Raw genomic sequence first — 25794 nt, forward strand, 5'->3', positions numbered from 1 at the left:
CCTGATCCACAGGAGAGGGGTCTGGCATTTTAAATGCAGACTTTTCACCCTCCTCCTGGGAAAGATCCTCCCTACAAAAGGTGGGCGGACTCTCCGGCCCCCCCTCACCTTCTGTCTGGGGTTCCCGCTCTGGGCTCCCCTCTGGGTCAGACATCCCAGTGTCCCCCAAAAGGGAAGGTGACTCTGGTCCAGCTGTGGGTTCACAGCTATCAGCTATGAGAGACCCTTCACTGGCCAGCAAAATTCCCCCCTTTTCACTCAGGTTGGGCTTGCTTCCAGCTACACAGTCCTTGGGGTCTGTTCCCACTGCAGCGGTCACCACGACCCCAAATTCCACCTTCGGGACACATGTCTCTGTGCACCCCAGGGCAGGCCCCGCCGCCTGCTGACTTGCAACTTCCTGGCAGTCAGCGGCTGGGGTGGCCCCCCTGTAACAAGGTAATACATTCCTCTCTCCCGGTGAAATGATTGAGAGACAGGAGCTGGCTCCGTCCAGCCCCTCCCTCTGGAACTTGCCTTGAGCCCTGGGGCTACAGGAACTGGCCACAACCATCCCTGCCCCCAAAGCTGCATTCTTTACCGCTACAGAGGAATCTAAGAGACACTTTCCTCCAGCAGTCCATGTGACTTCACCACCCCACCCCCACCCCGCCACCGGGGCTTCTTGCACAAAATTCCTTCTCACAGCTAACCAACCCTGGGACAGATTCTGCCACATTATAGAAATCATTCCGCAGTAGAAACGGTACAAAATTGTGTGCCACCGTTGCAACAGTCAGTTCAGCCTGCAAATACTTAGTTTGCATGTGTACTTTAGTAAAGGTGCAAGGACTTTGTAACCTCCCATCAGTTCTAATTCTGCCATTTTACCTGGCTATAAATCCTTCTCCTGGATCAGGTCCCTCTTGACCACAGAAATCTCAGCACATGTGTCCTTCAGTCCAAGAAGCACTTCACCATTGATTTTAACAGCATGCATATGCTCATTGCTTGGTTGTGTGGAAGCAAGCTTTACAAAGCCTGTGTGGAAAGAGGCCGCAGCCTGGCTCTGAAAAGTAGCAGCTGCATGTGTTACTTGCTGCTTGTTTCCACTCAGCAAGGGACACTTATTCCTCAGGTGCTCAGTGGACTTACAATGATAGCACCTCTTGGGCTCCTCTGCTTGTACAGAAAATTTGGGACAAGTAACAGGGGAATGGGGTGGTGAATGCCCAGCCTCCTTCTTCCCAGGGGTAAAATGGTGGTTCTGCTTTCCCCCAACCCTGTACCCCTCTGCCAGTGGTTTATGTTTGTCAAGTATAGACTCCCTGGTATCATAGGTTCAAATCTCAGCAGGGTTGATTTAGCCCTTCATTCTTCTGGGGTAGATAAATTAAATTCTATACAGTTCACTGTTTGTCCTTCTCAGAGAAGATCTTAAAATTTCCTGTCTGCTCTGCCTGGATATTATATATGCTATGGTACTAGAGGAGTTTGCGCTGGTGCTGTTACCCAGAACTCTTCCCTGTTTGAGTTACTTTGTTAACCTTTATGGATTGCTTTACATATTATTGGCCATACAATGCACTGACTGCCTGTTGCCTGCCAACCAAGAGGTGGTTGAATTTCAGTGGGACTATATGTATACGCTACAGTTTGGAAAGCACTTTGGAATGAAAGGTGATACATAAGAGTAAAAAGTGTGCAAGAATGTGTGTGTATATTGCGCACCCAGACAGTAATAACAAAAATTCAAGAGTAATCTTAAAACTCTGTACCATGGTACTTTTTCATTACAAACAGGATATTTTACTACACAGCCTTACCACATATATGCAAATACAACAAGCTATGTGTGCACTGTAGAACGAAGAAGAGGGAGGGAGGGAGGGAGAGAGAGAGAAGAAAGGACGAGGGGAGGGGAAGGTGCAGTTTAAACATTCTGGACCAAAGTCTGTGCTAACTTGTACTCTGTGCAGCTGAACTGAGGTCATTGTATATCGAGAGCACACAGTCCAGGTTATTTAGTTTTATATATTTATTAACATTCCTTTAAAAGTACATATAACACAGTTCTAGATTCTTGTACAAAAGAATACAAAAAGGAAATGAAAATCTAAAACAGAACTATTTACCTGACCAAAGCAAAAAAATTTAACCTCCGCCATCCCATCCTCATATTCCTCCACACACTACCTTGACAAAACGTTGGTGGTGGGGGGGAGGAATGGAGAACCCTGGAAGCATGCTCTGAAAGCGAATAAATTCAGCAATATTAAATGAAGAGCTGGAGTGAATGCCAGGGTTTTTAAAGGTTGTTTTACAGGATTTTCCCATTTTTCAGCTTCTCTGTGACTTTGAAGCATTTACACAAATAGAACATACATTGGAAATATTTTTTTTTTACATTAGGCTCTAATCTCAATCTGTGAATGAAAATTATACCTATTCTAAAGTTAAATGGGAAGTGATGGGAACATCAAAATTCTTGCTATGCCTGTTAGTCAATCATAAGTTAAGTCATGGAGCTATCTAGAAGCCTAAAGGGAAAGAGAAATGGATGGAGTAATCATAGGAGAGGAGGGAGTGGTTAATCACCTAATAGTACAGCTCTGGGATCTTTTAAAAAAGGAAGAAATATAGAGGCTCCACGTACCTCTGGGTATGAACCGCAGATGTGTCAAAAAACTTCATGATCAACAGCCTGGAAGGTAGATGAGAGCTTTAAAAAAAAGGAAAAAGGTAAGATCAGCACGGATGTGACCTTCATTCACTGTCAGGAAAAGATCATTAATCAGCACTATTAGTGCAATTTATGTACCTTACTGAAACCTGAAACACTACTGCATTGAGTCAAGAAACCCTAAGAATTCTGGAGGCTGTCTGATTTACCCTGTTATAATCTTCTCAATCAGCCCAAATAAAGGTTCAAAACAGGTCCATAGCTGGAAACATTTTCCACATCAAGTGATGCCTCAAGAACATTTCTTAGAGGCTGCTCTTCTGAAGGGAGGCACTAAGAATGTTCACCGACAGAGAACACAACACTTCCTTACTGGCATTCCTCAGTCAGGAAAAACTTGGGTCCAGTTTATAAACTACAGCCTACAGCTCTGTCACCACTTCAGTGAGCAACAATGACCTCAATTCAAGTGGAGTAGACTTAGAATGTATTCCCTCAAGACACTGCTTTGCCACAACAGAGTCTCAGTAACTGATCCAAGTAATTTCCTTCAACAACACAAACTCCTCAAAACTGGAAAAGATTCCACTTTATAACTGTGTGACTATAACTAGGATTTGGCAGGGCCACTGCCCCAAACAGTTCTGCACTTTAGGACTTTGTAGATGCTGTGGTGGCGGAGAGAATTTTCACCAACTCCTGTACAGATATGGCTTAAAATTTAAAATGAATATCTCCTCTTACAATTGGTTAGGCTTGACACATGACTGCCACCATCAGGGCTCTAGTAAATATATTTCTCATTCTAAATGAATGCTTTTTGAAAGTTTGAAGGAAACCATGCAGTTGGTTTTCAGTGTAAGAAGATGCTTTCTGTACTTAAAAAAAAAAAGAGCTGTATTCAGAGAAGTCAATTTTTAGAACCCCAAACATGGCATGTAGGTAGTCCAACAAGATGAACACTTGTTTTGAAAAACCAAAACTGCTGTTTAGAAAAAATGTATGAACATTAAAATATCACATATTGGACATCAATAGTAAATGAATGTTATCACTTTGGAAACATGCTGGTGTACATCAAATGTTTACATTGCAGATTCCTCATCCTTCGGACAGCTCTAACGTAAGGAATTCCAGAGGAGTTTGCATGGGAACAAGAGGGATTTCAGAAGGTTTCATATTAAAAAGAAAGGGAAAGCAAGTGTGGCTTTTGCAATCATGAAGACATTACTGGTCAACAAGTGTATATGCAGTACTATATTACAAAGAAAAGTATATATTAAAAGAAAGATATTTAGGTTGGAAAATCAAGCACTCAAACATTAGGAAATGCCAGATTTGCAGCTGCTCATGCAGCCTTAATTCTACCCCTTTGTGAATCATCCTGTGCCAAGAATGAACCAGAATGCTGTGGAAAAATAGTATGTGATCATGTAATTAAAGACTATCTCATAATCCATATGCACAGGTTATTCATATGTAATTTCCCAGTTTTTAAAATGTAAAAATATTAATTCTATTATGTACAATTGTAACAATCCCTTCATTATGTACCATTATCAAGGTTTGAATACTAAACCTCGAGCACTGCAGCAGAGCTTGAGGTACAGGACCTAACATTAGCTAACAGCAGGAGAAGGTTATCATCTGCAGTAGGGAAATAGGATTCTGATTCCATGTGCAGGGTTCAGAGGGAGCCTAGTCCAACCCTTTCTCTTTCCCACTCCTTGGGAGCTGGAGGGCTTCTGTCCCATGTTGTGTTTCCAGAGGAGAGGAATGGGCTGGGGCTATGTACACTTAGTCCAGGACACTTATGGAGGGAGCCCAGCCTGGGTCTTTTCCCAGAAACCCAGGAATTGGGGAGCACCTGCTCAATTTGATGCCCCCTCAGAGAGGGAGGGATGGGGATTGGATTCTGGGGCAACATGCCAGGTATAATGTTGTGGTGAAGGTTGGAGGGAGCTCGATATGGCTCGCCACTCCCTACTGGTGCTCCAGCAGCAACCTAGGATTCTCAATGCAGTGTGTGCCACTGCACCTTCTGGGACCTTCATGGCACCATAAACCCAGAATCTTTCAAATGTTTGTGTTCAGTTATTATTTTGTCATGCTTTCAAAATTTTCCTGAAAAAACACAAACCAGAGGAGGGAAAATCATGATTTTTAACAATCTGTAACTTGGCTAAAGCTGAACAGAATTTCTTGGGACAAAGAAAAGGCACTTGTCTAATCTGAGGGTTTTCTCTCTGCTGAATTTTAAAGGCCTGCTGCAAATAGTAGAGGTGTTAGAAAAAGTAAAGCCTAAGAAGAATTTTTCATAATGGAAACTGTTAGGCAACCTAAATATCAAGGTCACTACTAGCTCTCTCAGTAATAAGTTTATTAATCAGGGCAAGCATTGGGATCTGCTGGAGCTGGTACTCAGGGACAGCATCCTCTTATTGTCACATCATCCCTCAAATTTCCAAACTGTCACCTAAAGTGTAGTTTATTTTCCTTCAGTAAATAACAGAAAATTTGCAATGACATGCTTGAAAAGTTGGTTTTACTCATCTTTCTAAAGGTTAGCAGGTTTAGGCTGGTTTTAAAAGCAGAATGGGTGATCATCTGAGGCCATGTCTACACTACGAAAGTACTCCGATTTTACAGAAGTCGATTTTTGGGAACACATTGTATAAGGTTGAGTGCACACTAAGCACATGAATTCAGTGGTGTGCTTTCACAGTACTGTGGCAAGTGTCGACATTCCAAGCGGTGCACTGTGGGTAGCTATCCCACAGTTCCCACAGTCCCCGCTGCCCATTGGAATTCTGGCCTGAGCTCCTGATGGGGCCAAAAATTTGTGGTGGGTGGTTATGGGTAAATGTCATCAGTTAACCCTCCCTCCCTCCATGAAAAAAACAGCAGACAATCATTTTGCGCCCTTTTCCCTGGATTGCCTGAGCAGATGCCATAGCATGACAAGCATGGAGCCGGTTCAGCTCACTACAGCAGTTATGACCATTGTAAACACCTCGCGCATTATTATTCAGCACGGTGATGAGGACATGAACACAGATTTCTCTAAAACTGCAGTCCCCGGCAATTTGGAGATAATGGTGTTATTGGGGCAGGCTCATGCCATGGAACGCCGATTCTGGGCCTGGGAAACAAGCACAGAGTGGTGGGACTGCATAGTGTTGCAGGTTTGGGATGATTCCCAGTGGCTCCGAAACTTTTGCATGCATAAGGGCACTTTCCTGGAACTTTATGACTTGCTTTCCCCTGCCCTGAAGCACCAGAATACCAAGATGAGGGCACCCTCACAGTTCACAAGAGAGTGGCAATAGCCCTGTGGAAGCTTGCAACGCCAGACAGCTACCAGTCAGTCGGGAATCAATTTGGAGTGGGAAAATCTACTGTGAGGGTTGCTGTGATGCAAGTAGCCAACACAATCATTGAGCTGCTGCTATCAAAGGCAGTGACTCTGGGAAATGTGCAGGTCGTACTAGATGGCTTTGCTGCAATGGGATTCCCTAACTGTGGTGGGGCTATAGACGGAATGCATATGCCTATGTTGGGACCGGACCACCAGGGCAGCCAGTACATAAACCGCAAGGGGTACTTTTCAATGGTGATGCAAGCACTGGTGGATCACAAGGGACGTTTCACCAACATCAACGTGGGATGGCCGGGAAAGGTTCATGACGCTCGCATCTTCAGGAACTCTGGTCTGTTTAAACAGCTGCAGGAAGGGATTTACTTCCCAGACCAGAAAATAACCGCTGGGGATGTTGAAATGCCTATAGTTATCCTTGGGGACCCAGCCTACCCCTTAATACCCTGGCTCATAAAGCCGTACACAGGCACCCTGGACAGTAGTAAGGAGCTGTTCAACTATAGGCTGAGCAAGTGCAGAATGGTGGTAGAGTGTGCATTTGGATGTTTAAAGGGTCGCTGGTGCAGTTTACTGACTCACTCAGACTTCAGTGAAACTAATATTCCCATTGTTATTGCTGCTTGCTGTGTGCTCCACAATCTCTGTGAGAGTAAGGGGGAGATATTTATGGTGGGGTGGGAGGTTGAGGCAAATCGCCTGGCAGCTGAATACGTGCAGCCAGACATCAGGGTGGTTAGAAGAGCACAGCAGGAAGTTTTGAAAACCAGTTTCACGACTGGCCAGGATACTGTGTGACACTTCTGTTTTTTTCTCCTTGATGAAAACCCACCCCCTTGGTTGCCTCTAAATTTCCTGTAAGCCGCCCGCCCTTCCCCCTTCGATCACAGCTTGCTTGCAAAGGAAATAGTCACTATCATTTAAAAATCATGTGTTCTTTATTAATTGATTATAAAAATAGGGAGATAACTCACAAGGTAGCCCGGGTGGGGGGTGGGAGGAGGGAAGGAAAAGGCCACTTTAAAACTTCTTGAATGACAGCCTTCTGTTGCTTGGGCTGTCCACTGGGGTGGAGTGGTTTGGTGTCCGGAGCCTCCCCCGCTGTGTTCTTGGGCATCTGGGTGAGGAGGCTATGGAACTTGGGGAGGAGGGAGGGAAGTTAAACAGGGGCTGCAGCAGCAGTCTGTGATCCTGCTGCCGTTCATGAACCTCCACGACATGCCAAAGCATGCCCGTTTGATCCCGCAGCAGCCCCAGCATTGCCTCATGCCTCCTCTGATCTTCCTGCTGCCACCTCTCCTCACGTTCATCGGCCACTGTCCTGTACTCTGCTATTGTGTCCCTCCACACATTCTGCTGAGCTCTGTCAGTGCCGGACAACTGCATGAGCTCAGAGAACATTTCATCGCATGTGCATTTTTTTCGCCGCTTTATCTGAGATAGCCTTTGGGATGGAGGAGGAAGGCTTGAAACATTTGCAGCTGCTGGAGGAAAAAAAGGGAGTGAAGTATTTAAAAAGTATTCCATTTTACAGAACAATGGCTATACTCTTTCACGGTGAACAACACTATTCACATTACATAGCACATGTGGTTTTGGTACAAGGTAGCATTTTGCATCTTATATTGAGTGCCTGCGGCTTTGGTGTTAGAGATCACACACGCAGTGCTGGGCAACAGAATTCGGCTTGCAGGAGGCCATGGTAAGCCGTAGTCTTTCGGCTTCTGCAGCCTTCAGAACAACAGCGCCCTCCTCTCCCATGCCAAGCAAAGCACGTTGAGTTGGCCATTTAGTGCTGCAGTTTTCCTGTTAACTTGCAGTAGCAGAAACCAAACTAACCCCCCTTTTCCCCCATCCAATTCTCTGGGATGATTGCTTTACCCCTCACCCCACTGTGTGGCTGGTATCAGGGAAGATCCCTGTTAGCCAAATGCGAACAGCTCAGCGCCAAGGCTCCCCCCCCCCGCAGCATGTGGCTAACTATGGGGAGGATTTCTTTTCAGCCACAAGCAAACAGCCCAGTAGGAACGGCCACTTCTGAATGTCCCCTTAATTAAATTCCCCTATTTCAACCAGGTTACCATGAACGATATCACTCTCCTCAGGATAACACAGAGAGATAAAGAACAGATGTTGCTTGAATGCCACCGGGACCATACACTGCCAGGCTTTGTCATACAATGATACCAGATTACTTGCTACTGGTAAGCAAGTAATTGCTTAGCAAAAGCAAGATTGCTGCTACCAAGTGGTAAAGTGTCCTACCATGGAGGACGGAATAAGGCTGCTCTCCCCAGAAACCATTTGCAAAGGCTTTTAGAATACTTCCAGGAGAGCTTCATGGAGATGTCCTTGAAGGATTTCTGCTCCATCCCCAGACACGTTAACAGACTTTTCCAGTAGCTGTACTAACCACGAATGCATCCCAAGTCCTCAGGGCTACTTAATCATTAAAAAACGTTTGCTTTTATAATATGTATTATATTTAAAAAGGTACACTCACCAGAGGTCCCTTCTCCGGCTTGGTTAGGTTTGGAGAGTATTTCAGTGAGGGTGATAAAAAGATCCTGGCTGTCGGGGAGAACAGTGTGCTGTGTGCTCTCTTCAAGCTCGTCCTCCTCCTCCTCCTCATCTTCCCCGTCCGCAAAATCCTCAGGCATGGAGGAGAGTACCCCATCATCAGAGTCCACGGACGGGGTGGGGTAGTGGTGGCGGCCCCCCCTAGAATTGCATGCAGCTAGTGTAGAAGCAGCATGCCTGGGGCTCTGTCCTGGAGCGTCCGTTTGATTTCTCTGGCCTACCGCTCCTGCTGGGGAGTGCAGGCAGTGTGGCTGTGAGCTCCTGCTGCTCTGAGCGGCATGGTAAGGGGGTGGGGAGTGGGGGGGATTGGATAAGGGGCAGGAGGTTCTGTGGGGCAGTCAGGGGACAGGGAGCAGGGGGCGGTTTGATGGGGCGGAGGTTCGGGATGGTGGTGGTCAGGGGACAGAGAGCAGGGGGGGTTGAATAGGGGGTGGGAATCCCGGGGGGCCCGTCAGGGAGTGAGGGAGTGGATAGGCATCGGGGCAGTCAGGGGACAGGGAGCAGGTGGGTGGATGGGTTGGGGAATCTGAGCGGGGCAGTAAGGGGGTGGGAAGTCGGAGGGGCAGCTAGAGGGCGGGGGCCAGGCTGTTTCGGGTGGCACAGCCTTCCCTACCCAGCCCTCCATACAGTTTTGCAACCCTGATGTGGCCCTCGGGCCAAAAAGTTTGCTCACCCCTGCCTTAGCTCATTCCCTGGTGATCCAGGGAATTCAAATTACTAAAAAAAGTCACTAGCTGGCTACCATGTCTCACGATCTTGTCAGCTCTCACAAGTTAATCAAGGTAAGCCTAGTCAGTGTTTGGAGGGGGTACTAAGGTAAAGAGGATTCCATAGAAAAGCTTTGTTTTGTTATGCTAGACTGCTCCTATTTTTTCTCACACAGAAGTTTTACCTACAGTTCTGGGTTGCTTAACTTCTCTGCTTAACTTTTTAAGTATTTTCATACTTATTTTTTAGAAACAGTTAACTGTACATTTGAGGTAAAAATCCTGGTCTCATTTAAATCCACAGCAAAGATCTCATTGATTTCAATGGAGCCAGGATTTCATTCATGTTTTCTAAGGTTAATGAAATGTTAAGGTTGCTTTTTGTGTTCTTTTTATTCCAAGGGACACTTCAGTCCTGTTGGAGCCTTGTGGACTCTCACTTCCATCAATTAAAATCCCTCACCCCTGTAAACCCAAGTCATATGTACCATCCTCCTGGACCGTAACTCCTTTGGAAACCATCAGTATTGCTCGTTAATTTTCCAGAGGAGTAAATCTCAAACAACGAGCAATACTCTGTTCCCACATGGAAGGCTCAAAGCATTACCATTAGGATAGAAAATAAATGCATAAAACCCAAAATTAAACACACACTACTTTGCACTTATATAGTTCCTGCATCTGAATACATTTTAACAAAGCCCATCCATGAGAGGCAATTAAATACAATATTTATATTGCAGACAGGAAACTGAGACAAATGCTGACTTTTGCTCAGTGTCATACACTGAGGATGGAGCCCAGCTATGAATATACCCAAATATCCGCATACCAAGTCCACTCTTCTAAATGTTGGACTACACTCTCTCCTCGCATGCACAGCTGTATTGTTAAACATATTTGGAAATTTATAAAAACAAAAGTTAAAAAATTGCACTGGTAGACTGAATAATGAAGTGTGTTCCAACACTGTATGCAGCACAATTTTTGAATTATGACTAGGCTTTCAAATTCTTCTCTTTATAAACTGGTACAGGGAATTCAAATTAAATATCTAGAAGTGAAGGTTTTACATTAAAAAACACTACACTACAACAGAAACTTGCTGCTATTGAAAAATAGCTAGGTTCCATCTTCTTTCATAAATGCTATGGGCATCTTTCCAGCAAGGATACATTTAATTTGTAGGAATTTGTAGTTTTACTTCATATCTTAATGGCAACTGCATAATGGCAAATGGTCAGCCTATTAATATGAAATACACTGATCTTCTCCCAAATCCAAAATAACTCCCTGTAGTTTTAGTTTTTAGTGACAAATAGCCTGGTGGCTTAGTTTGTAAATTCACAAACAATTACTGTGTTTTATATTGGGGCACATATTGTATATTGGTAATCAAAATCTTGTATTCTGCCTCAGAAGGTGAAGCAGCCCACACTATCTATATGGCCTAACGTGCAATAATATACATGGCGGTAAAATTCCTTCCTGACTCTTGGAAATCACTTTACATCTCTACCCTAAGTTTTGAAAGATTATGTCAGGAAGGAAATGCACATACAAAGCACATCTTTGAAGTCTAGTTTCCTTCCCTGCTCACTGTTAGTTAGTTGGGTATCAATACCTAATGCTTGTACTTGGGAATGAGACTAAGCGTCTTTTTGGGTGGAGGAATGGTGAAAGGAACTAGTTTTGAGACCCAGCTCTTGCTCCCTTCCTTCTCCCAGAGCAGCTCCACAGAGGTTGCTATATAACTTTAGGGTACTACAGGAGAGAGGAGGAGCAGCAAGATGCACAAACAGGCTATATAAAAAGCCACTTGTGATGGGAAGGGGCATCAGGGAGCACATTTGCATGAGTTCACCACCCCACATAATGGCTCAGAACCTTACTCCAGGGGCCAGGGAGAAGAACCGCCACCCTCTTCACCAACCATAGTAAGGGTATGGTGGCCCCGTGCAAAGCTGAACTATGCAGATGTAAAGGGCTAATATCCACAGTTACCTTTAGTCTAAGCACAAGTATGGTCTGAGATATGGCTCTGTGAAGAATATTTCCTCTTACAATATGTCTGCTGCACAAAATTTTAATTTGTCATCCATTTCTCTCTTATATCGGACAATTAAAGTAGATATTTTGGAGTTTAATTAGGTAATTACACTTTTTTTAAATCACTTTAGTTGCTAATCATTAAGTGTCTGTATCTGAATTGTATTTTGGAGACGAGAGGCTCTAATTTTTCTCTGCAATGGAACTGAAATATTAAAATAATTATTGATTTTCTATGTAACTGGAACATAAGCAGTACATTTAACTAATTGATGTGTAATGGGTTTTCAGAACTTATTTGATTGGAGTTAACTGATTCATTAGTTATTTTAGGTAGAATATAAAAAAGGATTACTGAAGCACCAGAAAGCAATAATTTAAGAAAGCACAGAAAATAAAGAGTAATTTTTTCTTTTCTTTTTCCTACAAGGTGGAGTAAAGCTTTTCAAAATGTATTATTTATATCTTGAGAGAGACAAGGTAAGAGAGGTTATATCTTTTTTTGGACCAATAAAAAATATTTCCTCACCTACCTTGTCACTCTTAGATCCTGGGACCAACAAGGATACATCAACAGTGCAAATAACAATGGATAATTTATTTCTTCACATTTATGTTTAAAATAGCTACCCATAGTTTTAGAAGTTTTGTACAAAACTCCATACACACAGGGAGGATATAAATCCTTAACTGAAAGAATAAAAAAAAGTCCAATCCACCAACTTCATCCCATCAGATCACCTATGCAACTAAAACAACCATCCCTGTCCAACCATTAGATCCTTCAAACCCCACCCACTCCAAATACCACAAAAATATATAGGCAAATTCAGAGCATGACAGACTAGGGGAAGGATGTACCAGAAAATAATAATAATATCACCACGTATTTCTTAAATAGTGCTTTTCATCAGTAGATCTCAGAATGCATCACACTCTTTAATGTTTTTATCTTCACAACACCCCTGTTAGGTATTATTATCCCCATTTTACAGATGGGGAACTAGGCACAGACAGACTAAGTGACTTGCCCAAGGTCACATGGAAAGTTTGTGACAGAGAAGAGAATTGAACCCAGGTCTCCTAAGTCCTAGGTTAATGCCCTAACCATTGGCTCATCCTTCCTTTCAATAACCTACTACCAGCTCTCTTTCTTTTAAACAAGGGGATTAGCTTGGGCTCTTCCAGTGGTTGCATTTGTGGTAGTGTCACATACAAGGAAATCTGATGTAAACAGATTCTATACAGGATGTTGTATGATTGATATATGACCATTTATATCATTAATATTCCCACTATTTGACAACTGCAACAAAACTTGTACAAATTATGTCATGTAAGTTGTCAATGGAAAAATTATGATTCACTAAAGATGATTATCCTGTTTAAATGCATGTATCATTTATGTATCTGAAGTTATGAATATTGGCTATAGATTTGTATTCCAAATGTGTTTGTTCCTGGGGTAACTCCCACTAGGTAAAATCTACATTGAAGCCAGACAGCTTTGTGTTGATGGCCCACCAAAGGCAATTAACTCTCACAATGGGCCATAGAAGAAATTCATTCTGTCCAGATGTCTCTTTCTGAAGGCGCCTTAGCTTCCAAGTGGCCCCTATGAGTCAGCATGCCATGTAAGAGTATGTGACATGCTCATCTGACCCTGGACTCCTTCCTGTGCCAGTAGTAATTTTCCACAAGTTGTAATGTGTGAGCTTTATTTAGGGACAGTAATGTTCCAAGCACATGGCAGAGGGTATAAAAGACCGTTGAATCATCTCCATGTATTCTCTTTCCTGCTCTGATTCTCTGGACTTACAACTAAAAGGAGCATATTTGAATTATGGGCTGAGGACCTTCCAATCTTTTGAAAGTTACCAGAGACTTTACAAGCCAGCAGTCTATAACGTCATTGCTACAAACCTGGTATAAGAACATTGCCATTCTTGTATATAATGATCTATTAGGCATTTATAACTTTCTTCTTCTTTTATCTTATAATAAACCTTTAGATTTTAGTTACTAAAGGATTGGAAGTGGCGTGATTATTCGGTAAGATCTGAGTTATAAATTGAGCTGGCTATGTGGCTGATTTCTTGAGATCAGAAGATTAAATTTGATTTTCAATAATCACTATTCATAAAATCTAGTGTCTAGGTGGTGATGGCCTGTAAACTGCACCCATCCTCTAATTCAGTGGTTCACAAACTTTTTTTTTTGAGGACCACTTGAAAATTGCTGAGAGTCTCGGTGGATCACTTAATGATATTTCCAAATGTTGTTTGTACTATTAGCTAACTATTGTAAAGTGCTTTGGATAAAAGCGCTACATAAAAAACAAGAATAATTAATGTTTTTTTGTTCTACAAATAAATGCACACAACTCATATTTTAATATCAGTAGTCTCACCTTTCTAATATGATGGATGTGCCCTCTCTCCCCCGCCGCAACAGCCCCCAAGCTGGGGCTGGGACGGAGTGGGGGTTTCTCCCTCTCTCCGCTGCCGCAGCAGCCACAGAGCTGAGGCTGGGAAGGATGGCACTCTCTCCCCAGCAGCCGCAGCCCTGGAGCTGGGGAAAGTTGCTTCTTTCTCTGGCTGCTGCAGCCCTTCACATCCCAAATTTCTCCCATCCCCTCTTCTCACTCCACTCCCCCCTCGCACCTACCACCTATTCCCCCCAAGGCCACCACTTCACCTTACATGTGTGTCTTCTCCAGGGTCCAGGCAACTAATTAGTGCATCCATGCCTGCGCGGCTCCACTAATTAGGTGGGTGGCCCTTCATTTTCTTGTGTGTGGCCGCCCAGGCATGCACCGTAGAGAGAACTATCTGCGGACCACCTGAAGGGAGCTTGTGGACCACTGGTGGTCCACGGACCACAGTTTGAGAACCTCCGCACTAATTAGAATCTAGAAACAAAACCCAAAGCCATGCAACAAGTCAGTACCAGAGTTGGGATTAGAACTATTGTGTTCCTGGCTCCCTGCCCATGGCTCATTCTGCTACACCAGTGGTTTTCAACCTCTGGTCCATGGACCCCCTAGGGATTTGCAGACTATATTAAAAGGTTCTGTGAACGATTCTTGTTACCACAGAACAGTGGTTTTCAACTGAGGCTATGCCTAAGATTTCCAAAGTGGTCCACACCTCCGTTCAAAATTTTTTTGGAGTCCGCAAATGAAAAAAGATTGAAAACCACAGTGCTATGCCATGCTGCCTCCTAAGAAAAAGCAAAACCTGCAGTCTCAGTATATTCCTTACTGGGAATATACATGAAATCTTCTGTTCACCAAAACGACTAAATAATTTTGTTTTAAAGACTTGTTTTAATTACAAAAATAAGGAACAGCAAAATCAATAAAATGTCTCCAATAAAACAAGGATACATGCACGGAATTAAAGTTACACTGGCCTGAGATCAGGGACTTGCTACAGTAGGATCTGGCATAGTGCCAACAACATACTATTAGCTCAAGGGTTCAGTGATAGTTTTAAGGTCTGATATCTTGCAATCATTCCTGTCTATGCTTTACAGTTCATGAGATACAAGTCCTTTAAAAAAAATCACATAATTCCAATTATTTGCATCAGCACTCACTCTCAACAAACAAGCATACTTAATTCAGACATGATTTTAGCAACTGACAGCTCAGGAACTGTTGAAATTCATGTTTTATACCCTTTGAAAAACCGGGGATTCCAGGCTTTCATTTGTTTCTAGTAATAGCTGTCAGAGATCTCAGCTGCTAGAACTATGACAGGATTAAATGGAAGAAAGCACAAGAGGAACAAGCAAAATTATATGATTTTTAAGATTCCAATAGCTATCTCTCTGGGCTAGAAAAATTGGGGCACACTTTTATTATTTATAGAGCACACAAAAATGTGCTAGGTACTTTACAGAGCAATTTCTTTTAAATGACTTTGGCCCTGCTCCAAAGAGCTCACAATCTAATTTTAGACAAAGGTTTCAGCAATATGATGACATAGTTACTCAAGTTTGGAATATCTGTACATCTAGATAGTTCCATTAAATTATTATATATTTATAAGATAGTGCACCTTGTGTGAATGAAACTGAATGATATGGTGAAGAATTTGAAGGAGGAGCAATTGATAGCATGGGAAATAAAGAACAGGTATGAGTTTCTTTTCAGGACCATTCAACTTTTTCAAAAATTGGACTTAGACCCACAATTGTACAGAAAAGATTTTTCTGGCAGGTATGCCTTTTTAAATGAACACGAACTTTCTTTAATAATCCAGTGACATGGACACACCATCCCCCTACACATAGAAAATACCATGCCGTTGTTGTCAGAGGAATGGATGGCAGCAGTGTCCACAGGACTGGGAATGGGATTTGCCAAATTCAAGGAGGCCAAGGACAGGGTTGCCAACTTTCTAACTGCACAAAACTGAATACCCTTGCCCCACCCCTTTCCCGAGGCCCCACCCTTCCCCTGCCGCTTTTCTGAGGCCCCGTCCCCACTCACTCCAGCCCCCTCCCTCCGTCGCTTGCTCTCCCTCACCCTCACTCACTTTCACTGGGCTGGGGAAGAGAGTTGGGGTGTGGGAAGGGGGGAAGGCTCCAATTGGGGGTGCAGGCTTTGGGGTGGGGCTGCATATGAGGGGTTTGGGGTACAGGAGGGGGCTACAGACTGGGGCCAAGGGATTTGGTGTATGGGAGCAGGCTCAGGGCTGGGACAGGGGGTTAGAGTGTGGGGGGGGTGGGTTCCAGGAGGGAGTTTGGGTATGGGAGGGGGCTCAAGGCTGGGTTAGGGGATGCAGCTGCAGGAGGGGGTTGTGGGGTGCGGGCTCTGGGATGGAGTTTGGGTTCAGGAGGGGGCTCAGGGCTGGGGTAGAGAGTGCTGGGTATGGGTGGGGGTGCAGGCTCTGGGAGGGAGTTTGGGTACGGGAGGGGATTCCGACCTGGGGGAGGAGTTTGGGGTGTGGGTGGGGGTGCAAGGTCTGGGAGGAAGTTAGTGTGAGGGAGGTGGTTCCAACCTGGGGCTTGGAGATGGGATGACGGTGTGGGTACGCAATCTGGCAGGGAGTTAGGGTGCAGGAAGGGGTTCCAACCTGGGATAGGGGGTTGGGGTGCAGGTGGAGGTCTGGGGTCTGGAAGAGAGTTAGGGTGCGGGAGGGGGTTCTGACTTGTGGCAGGGGGTTGGGGGTGCAGGAGGGGGTTTGGGTTCTGGCCGCATGGCACTTACCTCAGGCAGCTCCTGGATGGTGGCACAGCGGGGCTAAGGCAGGCTCCCTGTCTGCCTTAGCTCCATGCTGCTCCCAGAAGCGGCTAGACAGAGATGCGGCCAGGCAGCTCTGCACGGTGTGTGCTGCCTGCATGTGCAGGTACCACCCTCGCAGCTCTCATTGGCTGCGCTTCCTGGCCAATGGGAGCTGAGGAGCTGGCGCAGGGGGCAGCACGCAAAGCTTCACTGATTGCCCCTGCGCCTAGGGGCCAGACATGCCGGCTGCTTCCGGGGAGCTATGCAAAGCCAGGGCAGGCAGGGAGCCTGCCTTAGCCCCACTGTGCTGCTGACTGGACTTTTAATGGTCGGTCAGTGGTGCTGACCAGAGCCGCCCGTGTCTCTTTTTTGACCGGGCGTTCCAGTCAAAAACCAGATGCTTGGCAACCCTAGCCAAGGCCCATCAGGAAGAGTCGACACAACTGGTCCTCTCTGAATAGCCAAATATTTTCAACCTCTGAAGGGATTCTGAGGCTACAGAACAGTTCAAACGTTAGCAGCATTCACATACAATTATTTTGCCACTACTTCACATGCTGGTTTGTGGATAGTATATGGAGCATGACTCTATGGTGCTGAGGCCAGCTCAAACCACCTTGAGCCTTGACATGCCTCATTTCAAGAGCCCTGAGGATCTCCTGTGCTATATGTGATTATGATGTATGTCACACTGGAAGCATGCCGCTCAGGCTGTTCTCACCCACATAAGCTGTTGCCTGACTCATCTTGTAGCAAGTTACTACAAGTGGCTCCCTTCATTCTGCAGAAAGGAGGATACCGTATGGGCCATACAAATGTGAGAAGCTACACATCTGTTTTTCCTGTCTGTTTTAACTTGATTGTTGCTTTGCTAAAGGAAAAGAAATGGTCCAAAACACAATCAGTCATATTGATTGTCAAAGGCTTTCCCTCTTAGGGTAAGAAAATGTGGCATTCTAAAATATATTCCTGACAAGGGGACAAACTCTGCTCTCTCTCACATCAGGAGACAGTGGAGTTATTGAACTTACACCAGAGCATGCAAGGGCTGAATTTGGCCATAAGGCTAAAGCTTTAAGCCACTGTCATGCCCTTCCTAGAGCACTATCATCACAAGATGGGGTGTAAGACTTTTAAAGTAAAAACATAGCTGAACAAGTCAAATTATCTGTTTATTTAACTCTGGAGCTCAAGAGCTAACTTTTTCCAGATACTGAAAAATAGTGACTAAGATTACAGATTCTGCATCCTTCAGCACATGGTAGGATTACTCAAGTACCCAAAGATACACTCAGTGGCTGACAGACCAGAGAACTAACCAATGAAAGTTCAAGAGATGGATTCTGTTGTCCAGAAGTTCTCAAACTGGGGTCCATGGACTGCTGATAGGCCTCTGAGAGCTGACTGGTCAAAAATGCTGGCTTCTCTGATTTCCCCCGCAGCGACTGACTGACTAACTATCACTCACTCTCTCTCTCACACACAGACACACTTTTAATATTACTTCTCCACATAAACATTTGCTGTAGTTACCACAAAGATGTTATACAATCATGAATGGTAGAGAAGTTGTCCACAAGACAATGTTTTTAAAATAAGAACTTACACTGTAAATGAGTTTGAGTACCCCTGCCAGGGCTGACTTTGATGGACGTTTTGCAGGCTTGAATACTGCAGGATCAAGGCTCAGATCTGCTAGTATGGGCTTTCTCAAATACTTCTATGTTAAAATTCCATCCATACTACACACAATCATTTAAAATAAAACAAATATCCCTTTTCCCATACTAGCTGTAATAGTATAGCCATCTCAGACGTGTACATTTTATAATGTTAGTGTTGAGATTTACACTAAGTAATCCAAATGGAACATAAGAATGACCATACTGAGTCAGACCAATGGTCCATCTAGCCCAGTATCCTGCCTTCTATCAGTGGCCAGTACCTGATGCTTCTGAGGGACTGAACACAACAGGACAATTAATAAGTGATCTATCCCCTGTCATCCAGTCCCAGCTTCTAGCATTCAAATAAAGTAAAAGGTTTGTGAAGAAAATGTGTGCTACAATTTTCTAGACAACCAGTTGCACAGCATCACTATCTATTACTAGATTTTTAGTTATTAGGTGCTTATTTCTAAAGGGCCTCTGAGCATTAACCAAAATACAACTGAAAACAATAATTATCAAAAAGGCAACCTGGGCCAGTGCATAAATCCTAGAACTGGTTTAAGTGTATAGACACACACCCACACACCCCCCAGAAACAAAAACCACAGAGACAAAAAAAAAAAAAAAAAAAAGAGGGATAAAAATGACACCAGTCTCCCTGAATATGCCACAGATTAACTCTAATACAAGGCCACTACTAAATTCCAGACCCTCCTTTTATTTTGAGATTATATTATGGGATGATTGCCAGTTCAAACACCACCAACCTAAATGCCATGACAGGAGACTAGGGCAGCAGGTGGCTTCATATCATAAATTTGATTAGCCCTTGCCATACATTTCCTCCCTTGCTTATGTCATAAGGATCCCTGTGAGCAGATGGGTGGTTCCTTCAGTAATGAATGGGAAGGATCTCTTAGCAAGGGTATGATGAAACAGTAATTTAAAGTTAAGCCATCAGTCAAGTCTTGTTGCCCAAGATAGAGGGGAAGAAAAAATAGTGTATAAGGGTCATATACTGAACCTGATCATCAGCATGAATCAGCTTATTTTTCGTGATGGCTAATCCCTTCTTTCCCCTTCCTCTATTCAAGGCAAAGCAAGGTTATCAAATCCAACTCCCACAAAGTCAATCCAACCCCTTTAAATATACAATACTTACCTGAAATAAAGCCCATCTGTCCTGACATTCCCATTGCTTGGAATGCACAAAGTGTCTGGAGGAGAGCAGCTTTATTTCTGCCAAGATCAGCAGGGGTGATCAGGCTTTTGTTGGTGATTCTGCACATGACGGTTAAAACCTGGAGTTTTCCCTTGGAAGATCATTCTGACACCGGGGTCTACTCCATTTTTTTCTCTCCTCTGCTAGAGAAAGCAAAGAAGAGATTTTGGACCTTGGTCTCCTGCACCTCATTTCTCTCTGCTGCAGGCAAAGGGCTGTCTGATTAGATCAGTACATGATTTTCTTTACATTCTTTCCAATTCCAGAAAAGACGGATGAAATACCCTCATATTTACCACATTAATATAATTAATTATTTTTTTTTACTTTTCTTTTGGATCAACTGTACTGTACTGTTTTGTCTTGTTTCTTCCCTATAGCCTACGAGAGTCACATCCATAATTAGAGGTTTCAGAGTAGCAGCCGTGTTAGTCTGTATTCACAAAAAGAAAAGGAGTACTTGTGGCACCTTTGAGACTAACAAATTTATTAGAGCATAAGCTTTCGTGAGCTACACCCGATGAAGTGAGCTGTAGCTCACGAAAGCTTATGCTCTAATAAATTTGTTAGTCTCTAAGGTGCCACAAGTACTCCTTTTCTTTTTATCCATAATTAGGGTGACCAGGGACTGGAGTACATCCTTCAGAAAGATATTCTTCTTGCACCAACAGATCACCACTGGGACAAGTCCAGTATTCTCCTGGTAATAATATTTTTTAATCCAGGTCACAGTATTTTGTCTGTGGACTCCCAGTTTTTCAAGTGACCATGAATGTTCACCCACAGGAATTGGTCTAGTCAGGATGCTCAACACCCTCATGCTCTGACATACTAGAATGGTCTCTTTCAGATGGAATTCTGTTGTCAGGAACCTGTATTGGCACTTTTCCACATACATCCACTCATATCTGTTATTGCTCCAAAATGGGAGCTTTTGGAGAGCACTGAAGGAGTGATTTCCTTAATTCACCATCAGCTCCACTAGCTGAAAAGGTTTCTGAGATCCTGGATATTACTGAATTTGTTCTCTTTGCTGATCTACTTTTTGGCAGCTATTTATGGTAGATTCCTTTATGTATGACAAATGCTACAATCATCACTTCTCCTAGGGGAAGGGTAAAAGTGCTGATCCCAGCCCAAATGGGTATATAGTTTGTACTGAAAATGTAACTCCTCTACTGCAAGGCAGAGAGTTCTTTGGTGGTCTGAGAAACCAGGGATATGGAAAAACACGTTATTAACTATTATTATTATTAATTGGTATCACTGTAGCTAGTTACAGACCAATTTAATGTGCGAGGCAAGAATTTTTTTCATTCTTCAAATAGTCTCAGTTCCACCACTCTATTGTTTCTTCTTTAAAGCGCAAGTGCTAGGAAAGAGAAAATTAGCGGCTGGACTTTTAGGTAGAGTGAAATCTGGAGAAGGGAGATGGCATTAAAAGAAGAAAAATGATTTCCCGCCCCCTGCAAATTCTCTGTGGCAGTTGCTGACTCTGCCAGATGGACAAGTCCAGAGCAGGAACCCATATATTGGAATAGCTGCAAGCCAAACCCAGAACTGCTATATTTTTGTCAGACTGGGAAAAACTATCAGCCACTAACGAGACTCTACTACAGTTAATAATTTACCATTCAATAGCAGCTTCCATCTTAGAATCTCAAAGCACTTTACGAACAAATGAAGTAAGCCTCACAACCCTGTGTGACACAGATGCTATCTCCCTTGTACAGATAGGGAAACTGAGATATAGAGAGGTTGAGCGAAATGCATATGGTCACTCAGGAAGTATGTGGCAAGGCCATAAATATAATTTAGGCTTTGTCTACAACGCAGTTTCGTTGTGAAAACTTTTGTCACTCAGGGGTGTAAAGAAAGCACCCCCCTGAACGACAAAAGTTTTAACCATAAAAAGTGCCGGTGTGGACAGCGCTTCGTCAGCAGGAGACGCTCTCCCGTCGACGAAGCTACCGCCCCTCATTGGGGGTGATTTTATTTTGTTCCGTTGCAGCTACGCCATTGTAAGGTGCGCAGTGTAGACATAGCCTTAGATTTCCTAACTCCCACTCCTGTGCCTTAATCATAAACTTATTCTATCTTTAGTTTGGAAAATGGAATAGTGTAAATATCCCCAAACATTACCATTTTTCTTCATTTCTCTTTAATTTGTGTTTAAACAGAGCTTATATAATATTAAGTGCTGCTGCATACACACAAAATGAAATTCAATGAAACTGAAATATCTTGTTTCAGAGTAGCAGCCATGTTAGTCTGTATTCGCAAAAAGAAAAGGAGTACTTGTGGCACCTTAGAGGCTAACAAATTTATTTGAGCATAAGCTTTTGTGAGCTACAGCTCACTTCATCGGATGCATACTATCCGATGAAGTGAGCTGTAGCTCACGAAAGCTTATGCTCAAATAAATGTGTTAGTCTCTAAGGTGCCACAAATACTCCTTTTTTTGAAATATCTTGGAAATTTTTTGAACTGCTAGTACCATATAGCAAGTGGAAGTGTGAGACAGTGCATAATACTGTCTTCGCTGCTGTAAAAATGTCACTGAACATAGCTCCCTTCATTTCTTATATCAATCAGGTAACAAGAGATTCAGCCATTTCACACCTAGGCTCTAATGAAAATGTTGCTGTTACCTGCTTGATAGAGACCAATCATTCAATGAAAGATCAAGCTGTTGCATGAGTTTTGAATGACTACAGCATGTCATTTGATAATGTGGTATCTTCTGACCCAGACAGAGCTGCCTACAATATATAATTAAAGGTTTCAGATACACTATGTATGCTCCTGCCAATGCTGTTCACGCAATATGCTCTGTGCATGCAATGAAGCAATAGCAAAACATTCTATTTCATTGAAACAGCTTTGATAAACTGTTTCAATGAAACTACTGTATAGCACCAAGATCAGATACCCAGAGTCCTTCTAGAGGAACAAAATACCACTAAACCAGATGTTTCTCTGCAGTACCTAATTCTTAATTAGCAAGAGCTGTATTTTTGTTCCAGGCCCTTTGTTTCTTTTTTTAACATTATTATTAATAATCACTTAAATTATGGTATTTCCCCAATCAGGATCAGTGCATTAGGGACTGTACAAACAGAAGAGACAGATCCTGCCCCAGACAGCTTACAATCTAAAAGATAAATATACTTCAATGTGAATTTTAGAGCCTGTGAAAGGCATAGACGGATGGAAGGTGCTGAGAGTGAAATCTTCTATTTATTTACAAAACAGTCAATAGCGCAAGTGCAAGCTTCCAGGTCAGTATGGGTCAGTGCTTCAACCCTGATCTGGAAGTGCCAACTTCAAGCGCGAGATGAAAGCTCATTCTGCATATGGCCCTTTAAATCCACACTCTCTCCACTGAGGCTGTCAATAAGTAAGACATTGTTGTATGCAGTGTTGTTGTAGCTGTGTCCATCCCAGGATATTAGAGAGACAAGGTGGGTGAAGTAGTATCTTTCACTGGACCAACTTCTGTTGGTGAAAGCTTATCTCTCTCAATAAACAGAAGTTGGTCCAATAAAAGATATTTCCTCACTCACCTTGTCTCTCTAATAAGCATGCCAACTTAGGCGGTGTTTTTTGGAGTAGGATGTGGATACCTGCTCACTTGGAAAACATCCCAATTCATTTAAGCCATCAAAGAGCTATCAGATACAAACTAATTCATTCACTATCAACCATTGCCTTTTATTTCTAAATTTGTCATTTGAACAATACCTGAATCTTCTTCCTCTGTCTAGTTAACTTTATCCAATGCTTTCAAAATTAAGTGGGGGGAAAAAAGTGGGTATTGTTTTATGTTTTAAAGGGAATCATTCCCCTGCAATCTTACAGGAAATCTAAATAATGTTGTGCTAATGGTATGAGAATCAAAAAGTGGCAACCAGACTGGTTTCGCTGTTCAAAGTGAAGCTTAAAGAACGCAATCAAAATGAAGTCAACCCAATTTTTAAAAAAGTGACAACAAGTACTGTGTATGGCAGGGGTGGGCAAACTATGGCTCGGGGGCTGGATCTGCCCCTTCGGATGTTTTAATCTGGCTCTTGAGCTTCCACCAGGGAGTGGGGTCTGGGGCTTGCCCTGCTCCGGCGCTCCAGGAGGGGGCTTGCCCTGCTCCACATGTGCTGTGGCTCCACACGGCTCCCGGAAGCAGCGGCATGTCCCTCCTCCAGCTCCTATGAGTAGGGGCAGCCACGGGGCTCCGCATGCTGCCCCCACCTCAAGCACCACCCCCAAAGCTCCCATTGGAACCACGGCCAATGGGAGCTGCAGGGGCGGCGACTGCGGATGGGGAAGCGCGCTGAGCCGCTTGGCTGCACCTCCGCATAGGAGCTGGAGGGGGGACATGCTGCTGCTGCTTGAGGTAAGTCGCCTGGAGCCTGCATCCCTGACCCCCTTGTGCATCCCAATCCCCTGACCCAGCCCTGATCCCCCTCCCTCCCTCCAAACCCTTTGGTCCCAGCTGGGAGCACCCTCAAGCACCCCCAATCCCTTATCTCCAGCCCAGCCCTCACCCCCCCACCCCAACCCCCAATTTCGTGAGCATTCACGGCCTACCATACAATTTCCATATCCAGAGGTGGCCCTCGGGCCAAAAAGTTTGCCCACCCCTGGGCTACACTAACTACTTTTTACCGAGCAAACATTGCCCTAAAGTTGCAATCATGTGAATAAAAAAGAAAAAGAACTCAAAACTGTCAGGTGGTAGATTAGAAAGGATCTGCTTTGTCCTGCCTCCTTGTATAAGAAGTCCTGGGCCATATGCCAGCCCACTCCAGAACTTCTGAGAGGTATTAAGATTGGCCAATGCAATCCCTTCTTACAAAAGTTGAAAACACTGGTCCACTGCCCCAGGAGTAGAGTTAGCTCTCAGGAGAAGCCACAACAATCTAACACCACCTGTTGTAATCAGTGCAACTATAGTGAACTATAAATAAACATCTGAGTAAAAATAAACTTACAAGAAATTATCTGTTCGCATATTATTCTGACAACAATTTTTATTCTTGGTTAGAGGCTAGTTTTCTAAAACAGCATCTAAAGACAAAAAATTAAATTTAGCATTTTAATCCTATTGTATTTTGCCTGAGTAAATAGCTATATGAATGTATTTTATTTATGCTGCAGACTAAGAAGTTTGTCTACTGTAGAAAGAAATATTCTGTTATGCTATAAGTAAACTCAATTAATTTTAAAACTAATGGCAAACATTCATACATACAGTCAAATTCATAAACCTTTATGGCACAGTGCTACTGATAAAGCAGATACACCTTCAGACTCTTTTGAATAATGAAAATATTGAAAAATTTCCTGCAGAGGAATTCCGCCTCGAAGAGAATGTAGTCATGCAGGACTTATAGTGCTTGATGCTTTTAGAAAATCTACATTATTACCTACATTGTTGCTTTATAAATTCCAGTGCCCATTATAAAGCCAGTCATGATTCTGAAGTCAAATTAAGTTTTGCTGCAGGATTGGGCCCCACTTTTGCAATTCACTGGTATGTGAAACTTACTGTCTCACAATTCCTGGTTTTGTTGTTTGTTTGTTTTCTATTTTGTCTGATTGTAAAATTAAATTAGAAGCTGAGAGTTTAATAAAATTAAAAAAAGTATTAGTTATATATGGATTACAGAGGATAATTTTTTTTATAAGGGTTATAAATTCTTCTACTTCAGGACACAAACCAACCACTACCAGAAACAGCTAGGAAAAAACTTCCCTTTTGGGAAGTTTATTCCATAATTGTCCACTGTAGGATTTCCTGTAACTTATTCTAAAACATCTGGTTGTGGCCATGGTAAGAGAGGTTATTAATCAGATGGATCGTTGAATTGGACTGGTCTGGTACAGCAATTCCTATTTTCTAAAGTTTCCTATTTCTGAATTTATTTTGTTTTAATTCACATATCATACTGTATAGTAAACTACTAAAAATAGAACATGTAAGAATAAATTAATTGTGGCAGCATATAGCCACAGGTTAGGAGAAATATGGAGAAGTACCACCATCAGTAAGAGCACAATGTCACCAGAGGACAATAGCCGCTACATCACCTTTAAAGAACCCCTTGGTTTGAGCCTGGAGCATCCTCCTATACCCCTAATCCCCAGCCCCACCTCAGAGCCTGTACCCCTAGCCGGAATCCCCACTCCCCTGGCACCCCAACCCTCTGCCCTCCCTGGAAGCCCCCCCCCCCGCACCCTGAATTCCTAATTTCTGCCCTCACCCCAGAGCCCACACCCCCAGCCGGAGCCCTCACCC

General features: G+C 43.4%; 1 protein-coding gene across 3 annotated transcripts in view; it reads right to left on the reverse strand.

Moving 5' to 3' along the window:
* Positions 1–25794, reverse strand: part of TMEM266 (transmembrane protein 266) — a 134288-nt gene that overhangs the window by 91673 nt on the left and 16821 nt on the right. Inside the window, exons 2-3 of one of the 3 annotated variants that reach the window (XM_038418464.2) lie at positions 19440–19642; positions 2636–2701 (exon numbers count right to left, since the gene is read on the reverse strand). The exons of 1 other annotated variant lie outside the window; for it this stretch is intronic. The gene's annotated coding sequence lies outside the window, so the exon portion shown is untranslated. The remainder of the gene's footprint in view (positions 1–2635; positions 2702–19439; positions 19643–25794) is intronic. One more of the 3 variants, XM_038418462.2, reaches the window with a different exon arrangement.

Source organism: Dermochelys coriacea, chromosome 10 (assembly GCF_009764565.3).
Source record: "Dermochelys coriacea isolate rDerCor1 chromosome 10, rDerCor1.pri.v4, whole genome shotgun sequence".
Taxonomy (NCBI): domain Eukaryota; kingdom Metazoa; phylum Chordata; order Testudines; family Dermochelyidae; genus Dermochelys; species Dermochelys coriacea.